This window comes from Eriocheir sinensis, chromosome 68, assembly GCF_024679095.1.
Source record: "Eriocheir sinensis breed Jianghai 21 chromosome 68, ASM2467909v1, whole genome shotgun sequence".
Taxonomy (NCBI): Eukaryota; Metazoa; Arthropoda; class Malacostraca; order Decapoda; family Varunidae; genus Eriocheir; species Eriocheir sinensis.
This window is the reverse complement of record NC_066576.1, coordinates 7,225,066-7,247,622: the sequence shown is the minus strand read 5'-3', so window position 1 is coordinate 7,247,622 and position 22,557 is coordinate 7,225,066. Positions and strand designations below refer to the sequence as shown.

The window sequence follows — 22,557 nt, the reverse complement described above, 5'->3', positions numbered from 1 at the left end:
GTACCGTAGATCACTCCAAGATTTTCCCCTACATACCATCACGAAATCTAAAATATATTAATAATGAAACAGAAACTAAATGAAACTGAGGAGGAGAAAATCGATTCAGGTCTTCAAGCATCTCAGTAAGTTCCGTACCGTAGATCACTTCGAGATTTTTACCCTACATACCATCACGAAATCTTACAAATATTAATAATGGAATAAAAAAAATGAAAACCATAAACTAATGAAAACTAACTAACTAGAAATAATGGATTCAAGTGAAATTACACGGTACAGACGCGGGCTTGAATATATTAGATTCCAAATTTTAGTCAAACCGAATCAAACCAAGTATATCCAAGTCATTCCTGGAGTATTAGTTGAGGCGAGACCCTTTAGTTACCCGAGATGAACTGAACGCTCCCGAAAGCATATTGTGCAAGGTAGGCGGTGGCTGAGTGGTAGCGTGCGGGCTCCACATTCACCGCGTGATGGACGACGCGGGTTCGAATCCCCACGCTACCACCAGGGATTTTTCAGTCACCGCCGAGTGGCCTAAAACTACCCACATGCTGTCCTGAAGACGACCCATCAACCCGGGCTCTAGAGGAAACCGTCCAAGTGAATCAAAGGGGGTCAGCATGAGCCAAGAGAAGATGGCGCCACTATAAACACTTGCCTGCGCCATGACGGGCTGGGGCAAACTACCATCCAGGCCCCTCAAGAAAGGCTACTGGCGCTAAAAGGCTGACACGTAAAAAAGAAAAAAAAAAGTGCTGTAATCTGCCCCATTTGTCACTGAAGAGCCTGGTGAGTCGATTCAGTCTCTATAGCAGGCAGTGTCGTTATAAGCCAGCAGGATATCTGTTGCCTGTTCTTCCGTGTCTTCATGTTTCTTCACCAAATTGCATCTCCAGAATTCCCATGTCGACCAGTTACCGCGTCTTCTATCCTCCCACACCTCCTCCTCCTCCGCTGCTTACTCCTCCTCCTCCTCCTCCTCAGCCTCCTCCATCTCGTGTTTTCCCCACTCCTTTCGCGTCTGCTTCTTACCTTCCCACCACTAACACCACCTACACACCCACTAACACCACCTACCACTACCCATAACACTTACACCAGCACCACTAACACTACTTCAATCCGCAACGCCAACTACTACTACTACTACTACTACTACTACTACTACTACTACTACTACTACTACTACTACTGTTATTACGCAAGGATCTCTTCTCACTCTCTCTCTCTCTCTCTCTCTCTCTCTCTCTCTCTCTCTCTCTCTCTCTCTCTCTGCGTCACTCTTTTTAGGTTTTGTTTACTTGTTAAAAATAGCCCTCTCGAGTGTGTTAGTCGTCCCCTCCTCCTCCTCCTCCTCCTCCTCCTCCTCCTCTTCCTCCTCTTCCTCCTCCTCTTCCAACTTCTCATTATCCAGCTTTCACTGCCATCCTTCGCTTTTCTTTTTTTTGTCTGCTTTCACCGGTTCAGTATAATTATTTCAAGTCGTTTTAGCTTTTTTTTTGTGCTAATCTGCTTTCTTCTCTCTCTACCTATCTATCTATCTATCTATCTATCTATATCTCTGTATGGAGGGAAATAGAGAAATGAAACAGTAAAAAATTGAATGATTCCTAAATGTATTGAAAGAAAGAAGTAAAAAGATGATATTTAAAATGTGTAGAGAGAAAAATCTAGAGATGAAATAGACAGAAAGAGAATGTTTAAAATTTACAGAAAGAAGGAAATGCATAAATGAAAATAAGGAAACAGAATGATCAAAATGTGCAAAAAGGAAGAATTGTATTAATGAAGTAAAAAAGAGACTGTTTAAAATGTACAGAAAAAAAAATATATATATGCATGAAAAAAGGAAGAAGCAGAATTATTTTTAAGTGTAGAGAAAGCAAGAAATACAAAGATGACCTAGTGAGAAATAGTATATTAAAAAAAATAATAAAGGAAGAAAGAAAGATACATGAAATAGAAAGAAATATAATGTTTAAACCGGAAAAAAGGAAAAATATATAGAGATGAAATAGTTAGAAATAGAATGACTGCAAAATAAAATTAGAATCAATAAAACAAATTCGTGGGTGTATCCATCAAAGGGATTAAGTTTCCCATTCAGATTAACGTGTGGAGGTTAAAAGTGCGTGTGTGTGTGTGTGTGTGTGTGTGTGTGTGTGTGTGTGTGTGTGTGTGTATAGTGATGGAGTCCGTATTAGTTGTGTTTGATGTGATTTTTTGTTTGTTTGTTTCTTTGTGTGTGCCGTCTTTGTTGTTGTTGTTGTTGTTGTTTGTTGTTTTGGACCCTCCTTTTCTTAGTGTAATTCTTTGATCCACTTTATCAGTACACAAATGATCTCACCGTCTCGTATCCCTGGCAGCGTGATCCGGCTTAAGTTGTTATTGGAGACTAGTGTTCGGGGACAGACAAGGGAAAAATATAACATACATTTATTTAAATTTAAGTGAAAGTAATTGCCTTATGTAATACTCTATGCTCAGACGATCATAATACTTGCATATTCAGCAATGGATACCACATATGACAAACGACATATCTTAAAAATAATACTACAAGATGTGCTCAAATCTTGCCAATAATAGTAACATTCATCATTCCACAAGCAGTGTTTTGTATCTCTCTCCTTTTTTTTACAGCTAAGGAGACAGCTCAAGGGCGAAGAAAAAAATAATAAAAAAGGCCCGCTACTCACTGCTCCCGAACAGAGGTCAAAGGAGTGTCCAAAAACAGAGGTCAATTTAAGGAGGAGAGTGTTCCGATACCTTACATCACAATGATTAAGTACTCTCCTCAGAAATCCTAACAACACATCCTATAGTATAATCCACTGCAATTCACGGAAACACCAAATTATAACACACTCATTCGTTTCCATCCCTGCTTATTAGGCCCCGGTCACATATGCGGGTACGGGTGGTCCACGAGTTGAATTTAGAAGCCGTGATGACACGTGGTGTAACTTTCCAAAAATTGACGAACCCGTGGTAACCCGCAGACAACCCGAACTCGGGTTGTCTGCGGGTTGTCTGCGGGTTACCACGGGTTATTCGCCACGTGGTCCGTTTTTCCACGGGTTACCACGGGTTATCCACGCGTCATCCACAGGTTATGACGCGACATCCGAGCGTTGTCCACGTGTCAAGCGCGGCCCGTTCGCGGATTAATCCGGGTTGCGCGCGCCTCCTCGGCGGGTTTAAAGCGCCCGGCCGGGCGGCAGAACTACTCTATATAGTATACAATATAAAAAGTAAAATAATAATCTTTATTATAAGAAGCACAATATGATGGTACATTACAATACATGGTAAATAATATCAAAGGTATTAAAAGAAAACACTTTATTATAAGAAGCACAATATCATGGTACATTACAATATAAATGTCATTACATAAATGTCAGTACAAGAAAACACTTTATTATAAGAAGTAAATGGTATACAAAGGTTTTACAATACAACTAGAATCGAGGTAGGAGCATGTTATTCTGCCATGGAACACTTCCAACAGTTGTGTCGCACCATTCCATGATGAGGTTCCTCTGAGCCTTGGCTTGTCTGAAGTCTCTATTGTTCCCTGGTAGTCTGTCGGGTCTCGTGTCTGCAAGGTTCTTGCCTAAACGCCAGGCACCGGGCACCAGTTGTCCATCTTGTTGCTCCACATCCACCAGTCGGTTCTGCATCACTGGGTACCGTATTCTCATCAGGTTGTGGAGGATTATACACGTCTTGACCAGGAGCCTCACAGTGTCAGGTTCGTGCAACATGGTGGTCAGGAGAAGTTGAAATCGATTAGCAAGTATGCCAAACGAATTCTCAACCACCCTTCTGGCTCGCGAGTCTATAGTTGAAGATCCTCTGCTTCCTGGTCATGTCCCTGTTACCGTACGGTTTCATCATGAAGGTCCGGAGGGCGAAGGCGTCATCTCCGACCAGAAAATAAGGGACATCCTCTGTGTCACCTGGGAGAGGATCAGGCTGCGGGAATCCAACCAAGTCGTTCTTCTCGAGAGCCTCTTTCAAAGAACTTGAGTTGTAGATGTGGGCATCAGATGTTGAACCCTTGCCGCTGACGTCTATCCACATGAACTTGTAGTCAGATGTGACGACTGCCAGGAGGATGATGCTGAAGAAGCCCTTGTAGTTGTAGTAGTCGGATCCACTGTTGGCAGGAGCCTTACAGGCAATGTGCTTGCCGTCTATGGCACCGATGACATGTGGAAAGTTCCACCTACTCATCCAATCGTTGGTGACCGTACGCCACTCTGCAGCGTTCTGTGGTGGCTTGAGTAGCTCGTCATGGAACTCTTCGACGATGGCCTCACACACCTCGCGCACCACTATACAGATGGTGTTGTGAGGCACCCTCCAACCATACTGCATCTCCCGGTACTTGGCGCAGACAGGTGCCTGAGGGTGAGGGCAACCTTCAGGCCTGGCTCAAGGGGTTCTCGCCACTTGGTTGTCTTCTTTTCAAGGGCTGGTGTTAGTCTCTCCACAACTTCGTCGAACATGGCAGGTGGCATTCTCATGAAGTTCTGGAAGGCTCTTGGATCTTCATTGCGGAGCTCCACCATGAGACGATCGTACAGCCCAAGCAGAGGTCTCCTGGCAATCCACTCACGAACCCATATGTTCCGGACAACCCTCCTCTTCTGCTGTCTTCGTCTTCTACGTCTTTCAGAGAGGTGCTGATGGACTTGGTACTGCAGGTTCATATGCTGTTGCATCAGCATGCAGACGAGGTCACTACGGTCCATGTTTACGCAACGACGTCTGGAGCAGGAGTGATGAATGCTGGGCAGTAGCCCCCCAATATATAGTCCCAGAGTACCCGTAATAACCAGTTGACAAGACGCGGATAAGACGCGGATAACTCGCGGATAAGCCGTGCTAGCCCGCTCTTGACCCACGATAACCCGTTAAAGCTCCACGGCCTATCACGGGTCACCACGGCTTATCAGCGCCTTATCTGCGCGTTAACACGCATTGTCCACGGGTTATCAACGCGTCACCCGCGGGTGCGACCCGTGGGCACCCGCGCCTCAAAGTTTTGAACTTTCCAAAACTTTCTAGCGCGGGTTGATTTTCTACCACGGGTTGTAGCGCACCATTAGCGCCACATCCACGCGTCATCCGCGTCCTACCACGCGTTATTAGCGGGTTTAAAATTCAACTCGTGGACCACCCGTACCCGCATATGCGACCGGGGCCTAACACCGCAAAAAAATCATCACTATCCTGTCCCACTAACAATCCAACTACACATCTCTTACATTATAATCTCCAATCAGTTTTCCTTCCTGCTCGTCTTCTTTTTTTCCTCCTCCTCCTTCTCCTTCTCCTTCTCTTCTTTTTTCTTCTATTCATCTCCCTATAGCTTCTACTCCTTCTTCCACTTCCTCTTCTTTCCCCATGTCTTCCTCTTCCTCCTGTTCCTCTTCTTCTTGTAGCTCATTCTCCTCCACCTTCTCTCCTTCTCTTCCTTCTTCTTCCTTCTCTGTTCCTCATCTTCGTCTAGGTTCCTTTTATCCTCCTCCTCATCTTTCTCTTCTTTTCTTCCTCCTGTTCCTCTTCATTTTCTATCTCCTCCTCTTCCTCCTCCTCCTCCTCCCTCTTTCTTCTCTTTTTCCTCTCCTCTCTTACCTCCCTTCTCCTTCTCTACCATTTCTTCTTCCTCCTTTCTCAATGTCTTTCCTCTTCCATATTTTCCTGTATCCTTTTGCTCCTTTCCTCTCTTTCTCTTCCTTCTCCTCCTCCTCCTCCTTTCCCTTCTTCTTCCTCCTCTTCCTTTCCTTCGCTCCCTCTTGCCTTCTTCCTCCTTTCCTCCTTCCTCTGCATGATTCTCCTCGCCCTCCTCCTCGCTTTCTCCTCCGCCTCTTCATCATAGTCCTCCTCCTCCTCCTCCTCCTCTTCCTCCTCTTTGCACTCCTTTACCTTCTTTGCCATTTCCTCCTCCTCTTTGGATGACTTCTCTTCCTCCTCCTCGTCTTCTCCTCCGAGTCTTTCTCCTTATCTTCCTCCGCCTCTTCTTTATCCTCCTCCTCCTCCTCCTCCTCCTCCCCGACAGGGTCATATGTAAAGTGCCTGTCGGAGTTATGTCGCCTCACTCCCGGAAGTTCTGAAGGGTCACTCAATAGGAGGAATGACCGGAGGAGGAGGAGGAGGACGAGGAGGAGGAGGAGGAGGAGGAGGAGAATGAAAGACGTGTATGAAGAGGAAGGGAGGGAGGATAATGAATTAAGGGGAGGAGGACGAGTAGGAGGAGGAAACACAGAAACATTAAAATCAGGCAACAGGAAGCCCTTTGATGCACCGAGGCTGCCTGTGTAACGATATCAGCTCCTCGTCGGGCGCGTCGGTGACCTGCGAAACAGATTACATCACTTGCAGGGAGTTCGCGCGGGGGGGGGGGGGGTATTCAATCTTGGCCCGGCGGAGTGACGGTCAATGACACTTGTAAATAAGCTTAACATTTTGGCCGTGACTGTTTCTGCAGGAAGCAGGAAGGATTCTTTTTAGGAGCAGCGAGTAGCGGGCTTTTTTTTTATTAATGTTTACTTTTTGTGTGCCCTTGAACTGTCTCCTTTGCTGTAAAAAAAAAAAAAAAAAAAAAAAAATGCCAACTTTTTCGATCGCAGGAATACGAATTTGTAAGCGTCCGTTTTGAATCGTCTCGCTTAACAGCAGCGGGGATGATGTTTCTTAATGGTCCCTCCAAGCGAGAAAAATGAGAAAAAATCACCCCTCACACAAACCATTTCATAACATGTATCAAAGCATTTGTGATCAGGTTATGTATCATCTTGTTTTGGGGGGTTATATCATGGCACAAATTTGGCCCGTCGCTGCTGCCGGGTTAAATCAACATGTTATTTCGCCTTATCGGGATAGTTTGAAGCTAAAACTCTGAGTGGTCGAGGTTATTGGCATTGTTTTGGTACCTGAAGACCTTTATCGAATCCCCCGTTGTTTCTTTTCCTGTATGAATATGATGACAGTGAGTCGTTCTTTATGTGTCTGTAGTCTCATGGATGGCGTCCTTTTCAAAGCGCGTCGTTGGCCATTGTCGAGTAATTTGATGTTTTGCAATTATGACCTTATTCTTAACCCGTCCGCTGCGATTGTCACGGACTTGTCCTTCACTGGTAGCCTGGTAACACATAGTCCCAGGTCTTTCTCTGCCTCTGTGGTGGATAGTGGAGTGTTTCCCATGTGGTACTGGTATGCTGGATATCCCCTCCCAAGGCACAGGACTTTACATTTTTCTTCACTGAGTTGTAGCAAACACTTTTTGATGCATTCCTGTAGCTTGGTGAGGTCTTCTGGTAGGAAATCCGCAGTCAAGGGGTTAAGCATTTCGGATCCCAAACACACATATCTGGCAAGACTTTCGTAGGGCGGTAATTCGATAAACCCTCTGTGCCATAAACGTTAAAAGAAAACAAGGAGAGTTCGAATAATCTCCTTTTTGGACCTTGGAAATACTTGAGGGGAGAGTCCGAAGCGTCTTGAGAATGCCGACCGAGAACTGCACCGCGTATTCCAGTTGAGGTTCCACGTACGAGATATACAATGATAACTTCACTCCCGGCGTCCTACCTTCAAAGTTCTTCGTGATGGACCCAAACGTGGTATTAGCATTATCAAGAAGCAAACAACTCAAACTTAGTATTACCGTTATTAACCCCTTGAGTGTGGATTTCCTACAAGAAGACCTCACCAAGCTACAGGAAGGGAACAAAAAGTGGCTGCTACAATTCAATAAAGAAAAACGTAAAGTCATGCACCTTGGGAGGGGGATATCCAGCACACCAATACCACATGGGAAACACTCCACTATCCACCACAGAGGCAGAGAAAGACCTGGGAGTATATCTTAACAGGCTACCAGTGAAGGCGAAATCCGTGCCAATCGCAGCGGACGGGTTAATAGGTAAACTTAACCTCTGTGTGTGCTTCAAGTCGCTGCTGGTGGGGAGCCCGAGGTCTGATTTCTCACGTACATCCGCCGAGGCTTCCCACGCGTGTTGTATATGTGGCTGCTTTGGCTGAACTCTCCTATCAATGAATGAGAGGTGAAGGACATTCGCCACTATTCAAATTGTTCAATAGTAAGGGGAGGAGAGGTAGAGAGCAAGGACAGGAGGGTTAGGAAGAAGAAGAGGAGAAGAAGGAGAGGTAGAGAGGAAGGAGAGGAGGGCTAGGAAGAAGAGGAGGAGAAGGAGGAGAGGTAGAGAGGAAGGAGAGGAGGGCTAGGAAGAAGAAGAAGAGGAGAAGGAGGAGGGATAGGACCAATATACAGGTTCGAAAGAAAGGAAGAAAGAGGATAAGAGGGAAAATGCAGATAACTTGAGGAAGAGGAAGAGGAGAAGAGGAGGAAGAAGAGGAGAAAGAAAACCAGGAGGAGGAGTGAAAGGAGGAAAGGGAGGAGAAATAGAAGCGATGCGCAGATTAGAAGGAAAGGAATAACGAGGGTAAGAGAAAGAAGAAAGAGAGAGAAGAAAAGAGAAGAAGGGAGGAAGAAAAGGAGAAAGGTTAATTGAGGAGAAGGAAATATGGTAGAATAAAGGTTCTTACGAAGAGAGAGAGAGAGAGAGAGAGAGAGAGAGAGAGAGAGAGAGAGAGAGAGAGAGAGAGAGAGAGAGAGAGAGAGAGAGAGAGAGAGAGAGAGAGAGAGAGAGAGAGAGAGAGAGAGAGAGAGAGAGAGAACAAGGCCCAAAATATATAGAGTTGAAATGAGTTAAAACTTCATGAAAGAGACATTTTCTTTGAGTGTTTGTTGTTTTGGAAGGAAGAGAAGAAGAGAGGAAAAGAAGAATGAGGCGGAGGAGGAGGAGGAGGAGGAGGAGGGGGAGGAGGAGGAGGAGGAGGAGGAGGAGGAGGCAGGGAATGACTGTGGAAAAAATTATTTATTAAGAAAATTTGCGTCCAAGCCGAGAAAAGGAAAAAATATATAAAAAATTACCACAAAGAGAGAGAGAGAGAGAGAGAGAGAGAGAGAGAGAGAGAGAGAGAGAGAGAGAGAGAGAGAGAGAGAGAGAGAGAGAGAGAGAGAGAGAGAGAGAGAGAGAGAGAGTAACCAAACATTCTTAAAAGACGTGTGTGAAAAAATAAAACTAGGCAGGAAATTAAAAAAAAATACAGCGGAGGATTCACTAACCAGAAAAATTATGTACGATGAAAATAAGGTCAAGAAAAATGGGGGCGAACCGAAATGAGAAAAAGAAAGAAAGAAAAAGTAGGAAACGAAAGCAAGAAAGGAAGGAATGATTTATGAGGAAATACATCATACGAAAACATAAACAAAGCCAAATATATGACGTTCAGGAAAGTAGGCCACAGCAGAACGGAAAGAAGCTGAAACGAGGGGAAAAAAGAAGGAAAGAAATGAAAACAAGAGGAATTGAAATAACTTAGTGAGAAAATTAGGTTATGAAGAACAAAAAAATGACGTGCAGCAAAGAATTAGAAAATGGGAAATGAGGAAATGGGGAAAAAAGAAAGGGAAGGAATGAAAAAGGAAAGTGAATTCATGAAAAAGACGTTTTCTTTGAGTGTTTGTTGTTGTGGAGGGAAGAGAAGAAGAGAGGAAAAGAAGAATGAGGCGGAGGAGGAGGAGGAGGAGGAGGAGGAGAAGGAGGAGGAGGAGGAGGAGTAAGTGGAAAGTAATTACTGTGGAAAAACTACACACCAAAAAATATTACTTACGTCCATGCCGAGAAAAGGAAAAAAAAGAAAATTTACCACAAAGAAGAGGGGGGAGGCGGTGGCTGAGTGGATAGCGTGACGGCGGCGCTGCGACCTGGACGAGTGCCCTAAGACTACCCACATGCTATCCTGAAGACCACCTATCAACCCGGACTCTAGAATCTAGGATCAAAGATGAGCTCCGGGGGGCAGCATGAGCCAGTGCAAGATGGCGCCACTATAAACACTTGCCTGCGCCACAATGGGCTGGGACCGACCATCAGGCCCTACTACGGAAGCCTACCGGCGCCACAGGGGAAAACGTAAAAAGAAATAGAAGATTAAGTCGACGAAAAAAAGGACGAAGTAGAAATAGATTAAAATGAGATGCAAAAAATGGAGAAAAACCAAAGGAAAGCAACAAATAGAGAGAGAGAGAGAGAGAGAGAGAGAGAGAGAGAGAGAGAGAGAGAGAGAGAGAGAGAGAGAGAGAGACCAAAAAATATATAAAATGATAGTTGACGATAGTTAAAACTTCAAAGATGGCTTACGAGAAAGAATTAGGGATACAGAAGAATAGGGAGAAAAATGAGATGAAAAAAAGGAAGGAATCATAAAGAAAACGAATAAGAAGAAAAAAATGTAGACAGGTTGAAGAAAATATGTAGACAGATTGAAGAAAATATGAAGACTGGTTGAAGAAAATATGGAGACAGTTTGAAGAAAATATGGAGACTGGTTGAAGAAAATATGGAGTCAGGTTGAAGAAAATATGGAGACTGGTTGAAGAAAATATGGAGACTGGTTGAAGAAAATATGGAGACTGGTTGAAGAAAATATGGAGACAGTTTGAAGAAAATATGAAGACAGATTGAAGAAAATATGTAGACAGATTGAAGAAAATATGTAGACAGATTGAAGAAAATATGGAGACTGGTTGAAGAAAATATGAAGACTGGTTGAAGAAAATATGGAGACAGGTTGAAGAAAATATGAAGACTGGTTGAAGAAAATATGGAGACAGATTGAAGAAAATATGAAGACTGGTTGAAGAAAATATGTAGACAGGTTGAAGAAAATATGGAGACTGGTTGAAGAAAATATGGAGTCAGGTTGAAGAAAATATGTAGACAGGTTGAAGAAAATATGGAGACTGGTTGAAGAAAATATGTAGACAGGTTGAAGAAAATATGGAGACTGGTTGAAGAAAATATGTAGACAGGTTGAAGAAAATATGGAGACTGGTTGAAGAAAATATGGAGACAGATTGAAGAAAATATGGAGACAGATTGAAGAAAATATGGAGACAGGTTGAAGAAAATATGGAGACAGATTGAAGAAAATATGGAGACAGATTGAAGAAAATATGGAGACAGGTTGAAGAAAATATGGAGACAGGTTGAAGAAAATATGGAGTCAGGTTGAAGAAAATATGGAGACAGGTTGAAGAAAATATGGAGACAGGTTGAAGAAAATATGGAGACAGGTTGAAGAAAATATGGAGTCAGGTTGAAGAAAATATGGAGACAGGTTGAAGAAAATATGGAGACAGATTGAAGAAAATATGGAGTCAGGTTGAAGAAAATATGGAGACAGGTTGAAGAAAATATGGAGTCAGGTTGAAGAAAATATGGAGACAGATTGAAGAAAATATGGAGACAGGTTGAAGAAAATATGGAGACTGGTTGAAGAAAATATGGAGACAGGTTGAAGAAAATATGGAGTCAGGTTGAAGAAAATATGGAGTCAGATTGAAGAAAATATGGAGTCAGATTGAAGAAAATATGGAGACAGATTGAAGAAAATATGAAGACAGGTTGAAGAAAATATGAAGACAGGTTGAAGAAAATATGGAGACAGATTGAAGAAAATATGTAGACAGATTGAAGAAAATATGAAGACAGATTGAAGAAAATATGAAGACAGATTGAAGAAAATATGAAGACAGATTGAAGAAAATATGAAGACAGATTGAAGAAAATATGAAGACAGATTGAAGAAAATATGAAGACAGGTTGAAGAAAATATTGAGACAGATTGAAGAAAATATGTAGACAGATTGAAGAAAATATGAAGACAGATTGAAGAAAATATGAAGACAGGTTGAAGAAAATATTGAGACAGATTGAAGAAAATATGTAGACAGATTGAAGAAAATATGAAGACAGATTGAAGAAAATATGAAGACAGATTGAAGAAAATATGAAGACAGGTTGAAGAAAATATTGAGACAGATTGAAGAAAAATGAAGACAGGTTGAAGAAAATATGGAGACAGATTGAAGAAAATATGGAGACAGATTGAAGAAAATATGTAGTCAGGTTGAAGAAAATATGGAGTAAGGTTGAAGAAAATATGAAGACAGGATGAAGAAAATATGAAGACAGGATGAAGAAAATATGGAGACAGATTGAAGAAAACAAAAAAAAAGAGAAATGAGACGCAGAAAAGAAAGAAATCAAAGAAAGAGAAATAACGAATGTGGAGATAAAAAAAAAAGTAGGAAATATATAGAAAAAAAAACAGAAAAAGGAGAAATTAGATGCAGAAAATAAAGAAAAGGAAGCAAGGAATAATGAGAAACAAAAAAAAAGCAAACCAGGCCAAAGACAACGAAACGAGAATAAGGAGATGCATAAAAGAGAAAATAAAAAAAGAGAAGAGACGAAGAATTACTGGAATAACTTAAAACTATAAATACGTGGAAATTAGATCATTGCTGGGAAGGCGGAGGAAGAGGAAGAGGAGGAGGTAGAGGAGGAGGAAAGGGAAGCGAGCATGTATGAGAGAGGAAGAAGAGGCCGAGAGGAGGAAAGAGGAAATGAGTAACCGCCCGAGGCTCTCACGCACCGAACACACGACCGGCCAGCGTGTTAACCCGCTACAGGGAAACCCAAAAACCGGAGACCGTGTGACTGTTGCCCGGCTGACATTTGTACCGAAGGGAAGGACCGGGGCAGGCCTACGTGGTGCGGGCAGGCCTATCTGGATGAGTAGGCTGCGTTTATACCAAGCAAATCGATTCGACTGTGTGGCTGTAGAACATGAACACTGAATAGTATCTCGGAGAGGCGCGTCGATGTCTTTAGTACCAAGGGCCTTCGCAGGATCATGGGGCGTCGTTGGAATAACTTTTTTTTTTACAACAAAGGAGACAGCTCAAGGGCACAAAAAAAGGAAACAATAATAAAAAAAAGCCCGCTACTCGCTGCTTCTACAAAAAAGAATCCAGAGGTGGCCGAAAGAGAGGTCAATTTCGGGAGGAGAGGTGACCAGATACTCGGACCAGATACTTCGTGTTCAACCAGCGACTACCTCGTGAAACTGAATCGAGGCGTGTTACCAACTTGTCCGTGAACGCCAACTCCGGGTACATGGGCGCGTGGCACACCTCCTGGACCTCTATCGTGTTCACAGGGTTGTTTCTGAACGAGGTAGCATTGAGTGGAGGAGACCAACTAACCCGTCCGCTGCGATTGGCACGGATTTCGCCTTCACTGGTAGCCTGGTAACATATGCTCTCAGGTCTTTCTCTGCCTCTGTGGTGGATAGTGGAGTGTTTCCCATGTGGTATTGGTGTGCTGGATTTCCCCTCCCAAGGTGCAGGACTTCACATTTTTCTTCATTGAATTGTAGCAGCCACTTTTTGCTCCACTTCTGTAGCTTGGTGAGGTCCTCTTATAAGATATCCGCAGTCAAGGGGTTAAGGGGACGCCCACGAAACTCATGGGTTGGGCAAGTTGTTTGATCTGTGGAGGGCCTGGACTGGAAAGGACAGCTGCATGGAAGCTTGCTCGGGGGAAAGGTCAGGGGTGGAGGCTGGGAGTGAGTGGAGCGTCGGAAGGGAAGGGAAATAAATGAGTCTTTGTAGGAGGAGCAGGAGGAGGAGGAAAATGACCAGAAGATGACAAAGAAGGGTTAAAAGGAGAGAAAACAGAGGAGAGAGAGAAGGAAAAGGATCAGTAGGATTTTAAGCAGAAGAGAAATACAAAAAAAAAGTAAAAGAAAAAGAAGAACAAGAAGAGGTCGAAGAAGAAGAGTGAGAAAGGGAAAATAAGACAAAAAAACAAGAAGAGGGAGGCGGAAGAAGGTCAAAAGGAAAATAAGAACAGAAAGGAGAAGAAGAAGAAGAAGAAATAGACGGAGAAAGATAAGAGAAAGGAGAGAGAGGAAAAGAGAAGGTTGTGAAAGAAGAGCCGAAGAATGAGGATGTGAAGGAGAAGGAAGAGAAGGAGGAGGAGGAGGAGGAGGAGGAGGAGGAGGAGGAAGAGGTGTAGAATTCGGAGAAAGACAAAGTAAAGGAGGAGGAGGAGGAGGAGGAGAGAAGTAGATGAGAAAATTGTCACCGAGTTATCTCTCTCTCTCTCTCTCTCTCAAACGTATACCATATTCTCCATAATGATAATAACAGTAGTAGTAGTAGTAGTAGTAGTAGTAGTAGTAATAGTAATAATACACACACACACACACACACACACACACAATAATAATAATAATAATAATAATAATAATAACTAATATGTCATCTACAATTCCCATCCTTAACCCACCTTTAACGAGAGGAAATACCAGTGGAGAGAAGGAGGAGGAGGAGGAGGGAGGAGGAGGAGAGGAGAGGAAGGAAGAGGGGGGAGGAAGGAGGGATGAACACTTCCATAATTAATAAAGTAACAAAATAAAAACATAAAAAGGTATTATTATTATTATTATTATTATTATTATTATTATTATTATTATTATTATTATTATTATTATTATTATTATTATTGCCGTTATTGTGTTTGTTGCAATCATTTTCATCGTTAATTCTACTACTACTACTACTACTACTACTATTACTACTACTACTACTACTACTACTACTACTACTACCACCACCACCACCATCATCATTACCATCATCAGCGGCACGTGTCACCGCCGCCAACCACAATATAAGTCGCAGGAAATCCCTCTCCCCTCAAGGTCCTGCAGCAGATTAGAGAGAGAGGAAGGAAAGAAAACGGGGAGAGATAAACAAACAAAGGGGAGAGAGAGAGAGAGAGAGAGAGAGAGAGAGAGAGAGAGAGAGAGAGAGAGAGAGAGAGAGAGAGAGAGAGAGAGAGAGAGGGGGCGGGGGTCAAAGATGATAAACAGGATAAGGAAACGCGTCAAGAGAAAAAACAAAACAAAAAACAAGCGTCAAAATAAGATATAAGAGAGGAAGAGATTGAGCAAGTAAGGAGGAAAAAATATATATGTTAAAGTTTAAAAGTAAAGAAAATAAGAGTAAATAGCTTCTGAAGAGAGAGAGAGAGAGAGAGAGAGAGAGAGAGAGAGAGAGAGAGAGAGAGAGAGAGAGAGAGAGAGAGAGAGAGAGAGAGAGAGGGAGAGAGAGAGAGAGGATAATGACAGGAAAGATAGGAAAGAAAGCAAGGGGAGAGAAAGTAAGAAAGAGAAAGAGAGAGGAGAAGAGGAGAGAGAGAGAGAGAGAGAGAGAGAGAGAGAGAGAGAGAGAGAGAGAGAGAGAGAGAGAGAGAGAGAGAGAGAGAGAGAGAGAGAGAGAGAGAGAGAGAGAGAGATGAAAAGAATGATAAAGAGGAAAGGAAAGAAGGAAAGTAAGCGGAGAGAGAGAGGAGGAAGAAAAGGAAAAGAGGAAGAAAGCGATTAAATTTAAGAAAAGTAAGAAATCAAAGCAAAATTAAAAAGAAAAACTATTAAAACAAAGATGAAAAGGAAAATGATGGAAGAGAAATAGATGATGATAATAAATAAAGAAGCAAAATAAAATGAAGGATAAAAGAAAAATTAAACAAAAATGTCGAGAATGATTTTTTTTTTAAGAGAGAAAATAAAAAGAAATAAAGGAAGAAGAAAAAAAGAAAAAAAAGGAGAATTTAAGAAAAGAAAGGAAATACAGTAAATCATGAAAGAGAAAAAAAGAAAATAGGAAAATAAACTATAAGAGGAAATAAGAGAGAGAAAAAAAGAAAAGAATTAAGGAAGAAAAGAAAGAAAAAAAAGAAAAATATAAGATTGATTGTAAAAAAAAAACAGTAAATAGCTTTTGAAACGAGGAATACAATGAATTAAAAAAAATAATAAATAAATAATCAAAATAATAAAGAAAAAAGAAAGAAAAGAATTAATGAAGGAAAGAAATATAGAAAAGAAAAGCATAAGAAAGATTGTAAAGAAAAACAGTAAATAGCTTTTGAAACGAAGAATGAAAAGAATTAAAGAAATGATGAGGAAAAGAAATACAATTAAAAAAGAAGGATTTACGAAAGGAATGAGAGAGAAAGAAAGGAATAAGAAAATAAGTAAAATAAAGAAAAGATAATGAAAAGAGAGAGAGAATTAAAAAAGGAGTTAGGAAAGGAATGAGAGAGAAAGAAAGGAATAAGAAAAAAAACGCAACAAAGAAAAATAAAGAGAAAATGGTTTATGAAAAAGGGAAATGGAAAGACTTAAAAAATGAAGAGGGGAAAGAAGGAAAAAAAAACATAAATAAGAAAAAACAAGAAAAAAGTGAACGAGAAAAAAGAAAAGAACACCAAAGAAAAATATAAGAAAATGAAAAAAATAATAATACAAAAAATGGATAGACAAATTTATGAAAAGAGAAATAAATAACGGAAAAGATGATGAAAGAAGGAACATAAATACGGATCTTGAGAAATGAAAAAAATATGAAAAATTAAAGAAAAGCGAAAACAGGAACGAAAAACAAAACATATGAAGCAGAAAATTAAAAAGAAAAGAGAAACGGATGAGAAAAAGAGGATTCAAAATAAACATATGAAGCAGAAAATTAAAAGAAGAGAGAAATGGATAAGAAAAAAACATTCAAATAAATACACATAAATAAAGAAGAAGAAGAAGAAGAAACTGAAAAATAAGAGGAAAGCAAAACAGGAATATAAAAAAAAATATGAAGGAGAAAATTAAAAGAAGAGAAATGGATGAGAAAAAAAACATTCAAATAAATACACATAAATAAATAAAGAAACTCAAGAATAAAAGAAAACACAATAGATGAAAAAAAAATGAATAAAATAATAAAAACGAGCGATTAGAAGACCATTAAAGAATTGAAGATAAAAGGGAGGAGATAGAGACACAAAGGAAGGGAAAATTAACATAACAAGATAAAGAAAGACAGGAAGGACGTCAGCGATAATTGAAGGAAAAAAAAACATGTTAAGCAAGACAGAAATGATTAAGAAAGAAAGAAAAACAGAGAAAAGGATATTAAAAGAAAGGCGATGAAGAAAATAAAGGAAGAAAAAGGAAAATATAGAAAAGGAATAAGACAAAAAGAACGATAGAAAACAGAAAAGAAAGAAAAAGGGAAAGAAAATGATAGAAAATAGATTGAAAGAAAAGTGAAAAGAGAGAAAGGAGAAAACTAAAGGAAAGGAAAATATATAGTAATAGAAAAGAAAGAAAGGAAACAGAAAAGAGAGAAAAGGAAAGACAGTCACTTAGATGATGAATAAAGAAAAAAGAGCCACAGAGAGAGAGAGAGAGAGAGAGAGAGAGAGAGAGAGAGAGAGAGAGAGAGAGAGAGAGAGAGAGAGAGAGAGAGAGAGAGAGAGAGAGAGAGAGAGAGAGAGAGAGAGAGAGAGAGAGAGAGAGAGAGAGAGAGAGAGAGAGAGAGAGAGAAGACACAGACAAAATGAAAGAAAGAAAGAACGAAAGAAAAACAAAGAAAAAAACAATAAATACAAAAAATAAATATTACAAACACACACACACACACACACACACACACACACACACACACACACACACACACACACACACACACACACACACACACACACACACACACACACACACACAGACCAAGCGTGACAGCAATGAAGAAGAAGAAAAAAAGAAGACGAAGAAGAACAAAAAGAAGAAGAAGAAGAAAGGAGAAATAGTAAAAGAAGAAGAAAAAACGAAGAAAAAGAAGAAGAAGAAGAAGCACACACACACACACACACACACACACACACACACACACACACACACACACACACACACACACACACACACACACACGCACGAATCCCCCCCACAGTTAGCTCAGCATCAAGCAGGACTTTCTCACGCTTCCTTATCCGCACTCTCCCTGCCTTACAAGACCGGGAAAGACAGACAGACGTAACATCCAGCGGTCACTTCCGTCCGCCGTCAGTCTTTGCAACGGGACGCGACACGGCTAGCGGAAACCCCAGCTGTCAACGGGGAGACTTGACAGCGTGTGGAGAGAGAGAGAGAGAGAGAGAGAGAGAGAGAGAGAGAGAGAGAGAGAGAGAGAGAGAGAGAGAGAGAGAGAGAGAGAGAGAGATGGAGAGAGAGAGAGAGAGAGAGAGAGAGAGAGAGAGAGAGAGAGAGAGAGAGAGAGAGAGAGAGAGAGAGAGAGAGAGAGAGAGAGTGTAACATGACCACACATACACACACACACACACACACACACACACACACACACACACACACACACACACAACACTTCGGCACGTGTCTTCCCATCCATCACCTCGTTTGGATCATCTTCGCTTCCCTGTTTCCCATTCTTCCTCCTGTTCTTCTTTATCTTCTTCTTCTTCTTCTTCTTCTTCTCATTCTATTTCTTTTTCTTCTTCTTCGTCTTCTTCTTCTTCTTCTTCTTCTTACTTCATCTGTTGAGTATATATTTTTTTTTCATCCTACAATGTTCTTCCTCTCATTAATATTTATTCATTATTATTCATATTAGTTTATCATTCTCTACTCCTGTTTCCAATACCACTGCTACTTTTATTTACTACTACTACTACTACTACTACTACTACTACTACTACTACTACTACTACTACTGATATCGCTACTGCTTCTACACGTTGTTTCTACTATCATTTGTTATTCCTCCTCCTCCTCCTCCTCCTCCTCTTCTTCTTCTTCCTCCTCCTCCTCACTCTCATCACTACCACAGCGCATTCTCATATTACATTCATTCATCACCAACACCACCACCACCACCATCACCACCACCACCACCACCACCATCACCACCATCACCACCAACACCACTTGAGAGCGCCAATAACTTCACCATCTCAAGTATTAGTGCGCTCTCTCTCTCTCTCTCTCTCTCTCTCTCTCTCTCCCATGCGGTTTCTGTGGCTATTTTTTCGTTTTTTCGATGTTGTTGTTTTTTCCGTCTTTTTTCTCTTATTTTTTTCCTAGTATCATATTTATTTTCCTTCATTTTTCCTTTTAATTTTCATCTCCGTATTTTTTCCCCGGGTTGTTTTTTGCTGTTTCCTATTCATTCTTGTTTTTTCCTTTGTGTTAATTACCCCATTGCATCCTCCTCCTCCTCCTCCTCCTCTTCTTCTTCTACTTCTTCTTGCAATTCATCTTACCCCATCGCATCCTTGTACTCCTCCTCCCTTTTCCTCTTCTTCCTCCTCCTCCTCCTCTTCCTTTTCATTGTTCTCCTCTCCATTCAGCATCCCTTTCGTCATCATTCATTCTGTTACCTTTCCTCTCCCTTCCCATTCATAAATAATATACTTTTATCATATTTTACATCTTTCCACTGTCATTCATAACAAAGGAGGAGGAAAGGAGGGAAGAATGGGAGGAGGGTATTTAAAAGACAGAGGGAAAGGAAGGGAAAGGAAGAGAAGGGAAAGTAGGAGGAGAGAGATAAGGAAAGGGAACTGAAATTGAGGAAAATGGAAAGGGGAAAAGAACAATGAGAAAAGTTAATAAAGGGAAAGAGAGGGAAAGAGAAGAGAGAGAGAGAAGAAGGGAAGGGATAAGAGATACCAACGCATTAAGAAAAGGAAGGGAGAATGGGAGAAGGGATGAAAGAGAGAAAAGAAGAACGAAAGAAGGGCAAAGAAGGGTATTTAAGAGACAAAGGGAAAGGAAGGGAAAGGAAGAGTAGGGAAAAATAGAAGGAGAAGGAGAAGGAAAGGGGAAATAGAGAACAATGAGAAAAGTTAATAAAGAGAAAGAGAGGGAAAGAGAAGAGAGAGAGAAGAAGGGAAGGAATAAGAGATTGGAACGCGTTAAGAAAAGGGAAATGAAGGAAAACAGAATCAAGGATGGAATAGAAAAAGAGTAAAAAAGAAAGGAAAGAGGATAAAGAAAACAAGGGATAAAGGAAAGCGAAGTGAAAGAAAAAGAAGGAAAGGAAGTAGGAAAGGGTTAAGGGATTGGGATGTAATAAGAAAAAAAAATATGGAAAAATAGATAAGAAAGAAAGGAAATGGGGGAAAGAAAATACAGTCACTAGGAAATCGAAAGGGAAATCAAGGGAGAGAAGGCGAGAGGGAAGGGGTAAGGTTTGGAACTCCAGAAGGAAAGGGGAAAAAAAGAGAAAATGAAAAGAGGAAGGGGTATAGATAGTCCTGTTCTCCTATAGTACCCCTTTCTTCTATACCCCTTTTCATCTACCGTTTCCTTTCCTTCCTTATCAAGACATTTTTCGCTCCGTATAAGCACCGTTAACCTGGTAGCAGCGGGGGTCATGTGTCTTGAAGGCCCCTCTAAGCGAGAAAAATGAGAAAAAATCATCACTCACGCAAACCATTTCATAATATATATCAACGTATTTGTGATCAGTTTATGCATCATCTATTTTTGGGGTTTATATCATGGCAAAAATGTGGCCCGTCGCTGGTACACGGTAAAGCCACAAATTTGGCCCATCGCTGCTACACGGTAAAGCCACAAATTTGGCCCGTCGCTGCTACACGGTAAAGCCACAAATTTGGCTCCGGTAAAGGTACAAAGCCAATTCAAATTTGACGTCGTTGCACGGTAAAGCCACAGATTTGGCCCGTCGCTGCTACACGGTAAGGCCACAAATTTGGCCCGTCGCTGCTACACGGTAAAGCCACAAATTTGGCCCGTCGCTGCTACCGGGTTAACATCCTCTTCATCAATACCCTGATATGTTCAAATACTTCTCTCTGTCTTTCAAAACTTCAGCTACTTCAACATTTCTTCAATAAATGTTTCTATCAATGTCTCCCAAAACTTCATCTTCATATTATTATTATCATTTAATTGTTCTTTTTTTTCATATTTTTTCAGCGTATTTTTGTTGTTCTTGTTCTACTTTCTATTCTCTTTTTCTTTGTCAACACGTTCGTTTTCTTTATTTTATTACTTTTCTTCATCTTTTTCCTTTTCTTCATTTTGCTATTTTCTTCATCTTTTTCTCTTTTCTTCACTATACATTTCGTCTTTCGTCATAAATCCTTCTATCAACTATGCCTTTCGTAACCTATCAATCCCTCTGCGCACGGTAAGTCCTACTGAAGGATTGAGGGAGAGGAAGGACCGATAGGCAGAAGGAGAGGGATGAATGGAGAGGAGGAGAGAGGAAGTGAGGTAGGGAGAACCATAGGAAATGAAGAGATACAGGAATTCCCAGTGATATGACGGAAGGGGCGAACCGAAGGGAGCGAGTGAACGAAGGGACATGGGGAGAAGAAATGGGGAGATGGGGAGGAAGAAGGAATAAAGAATGGGAAGAAGAGGCGTACACAGGGTAAGAAAAGGAGAATAGGGAATAGGGGAGAAAGGGGAGTAGGAAGATAAATAGAAGAGGATGAAGATAGGCCACTTCTGCGACCAATACCAGACGCCCCAGCCCCGCACAGTGGACATGAAGTTGAAGGTGACCCCGCTCTCACTCGTGTATATATGTATAATGTATATATTCACCGTATGTGTCAAAAGAGGTTGATTAATTAACACTTGACTACGGATTTCCAGCAGTCAGACCTCACCAAGCTACAGATATAGAACAAAAAAGTGTTTGCAACAATTCAATGCAGAGAAATGTAAAGTCCTGCACCTTGGGAGGGGATATCCAGCACACCAGTACCACATGGAAAACACTCCACTATCCACCACAGAGGCAGAGAAAGACCTGGGAGTGTATGTTACCAGGCTACCAGTGATGGGATATCCAGCACACCATATCCACCACAGAGGCAGAGAAAGACCTGGGAGTGTATGTTACCAGGCTACCAGTGAAGGGATATCCAGCACACCAATACCACATGTGAAACACTCCACTATCCACCACAGAGGCAGAGAAAGACCTGGGAGTGTATGTTACCAGGCTACCAGTGAAGGGATATCCAGCACACCAATACCACATGGGAAACACTCCACTATCCACCACAGAGGCAGAGAAAGACCTGGAGTGTGTTACCATGCTACCAGTGAAGGGATATCCAGCACACCAATACCACATGGGAAACACTCCACTATCCACCACAGAGGCAGAGAAAGACCTGGGAGTGTATGTTTCCAGGCTACCAGTGAAGGGATATCCAGCACACCAATACCACATGGGAAACACTCCACTATCCACCACAGAGGCAGAGAAAGACCTGGGAGTGTATGTTACCAGGCTACCAGTGAAGGGATATCCAGCACACCAATACCACATGGGAAACACTCCACTATCCACCACAGAGGCAGAGAAAGACCTGGAAGTGTATGTTACCAGGCTACCAGTGAAGGGATATCCAGCACACCAATACCACATGGGAAACACTCCACTATCCACCACAGAGGCAGAGAAAGACACGGAGTATAGTTACCAAGCTACCAGTGAAAGCCAAATACGTGCCAATCGCAGCGGACGGGTTAATTAAAAGCGTTTCCGACGAGAGTGTGAGCGGGGTCACCTTCACCGTCATGTCCACTGTGCGAGGCCGGGGCGTCTGGTATTGGTCGGACAAGTGGCCTCTAGCGCGATAACCTTCTAGCTCAATCGGTGGCGTAGTTGGCTTGCTGTTATTTATTTATTTATTTATTTATTATTATTATTTTTTTTACAGCAGAGGAGACAGTGTGGTGTTCACTATGGGA

At 41.5% G+C, this 22,557-nt stretch overlaps 1 long non-coding RNA gene across 1 annotated transcript; it reads right to left on the bottom strand.

The window, feature by feature from the left end:
* Positions 1 to 7,741: 7,741 nt before the first annotated feature.
* LOC126988097 (uncharacterized) lies at positions 7,742 to 22,268 on the bottom strand. The gene is made up of 3 exons (XR_007741450.1): positions 21,975 to 22,268; positions 21,681 to 21,878; positions 7,742 to 7,875 (listed from the first exon to the last, which is right to left on the bottom strand). It is a non-coding gene; the product is annotated as an uncharacterized LOC126988097 (long non-coding RNA).
* Between the last annotated feature and the right edge of the window lie 289 nt (positions 22,269 to 22,557).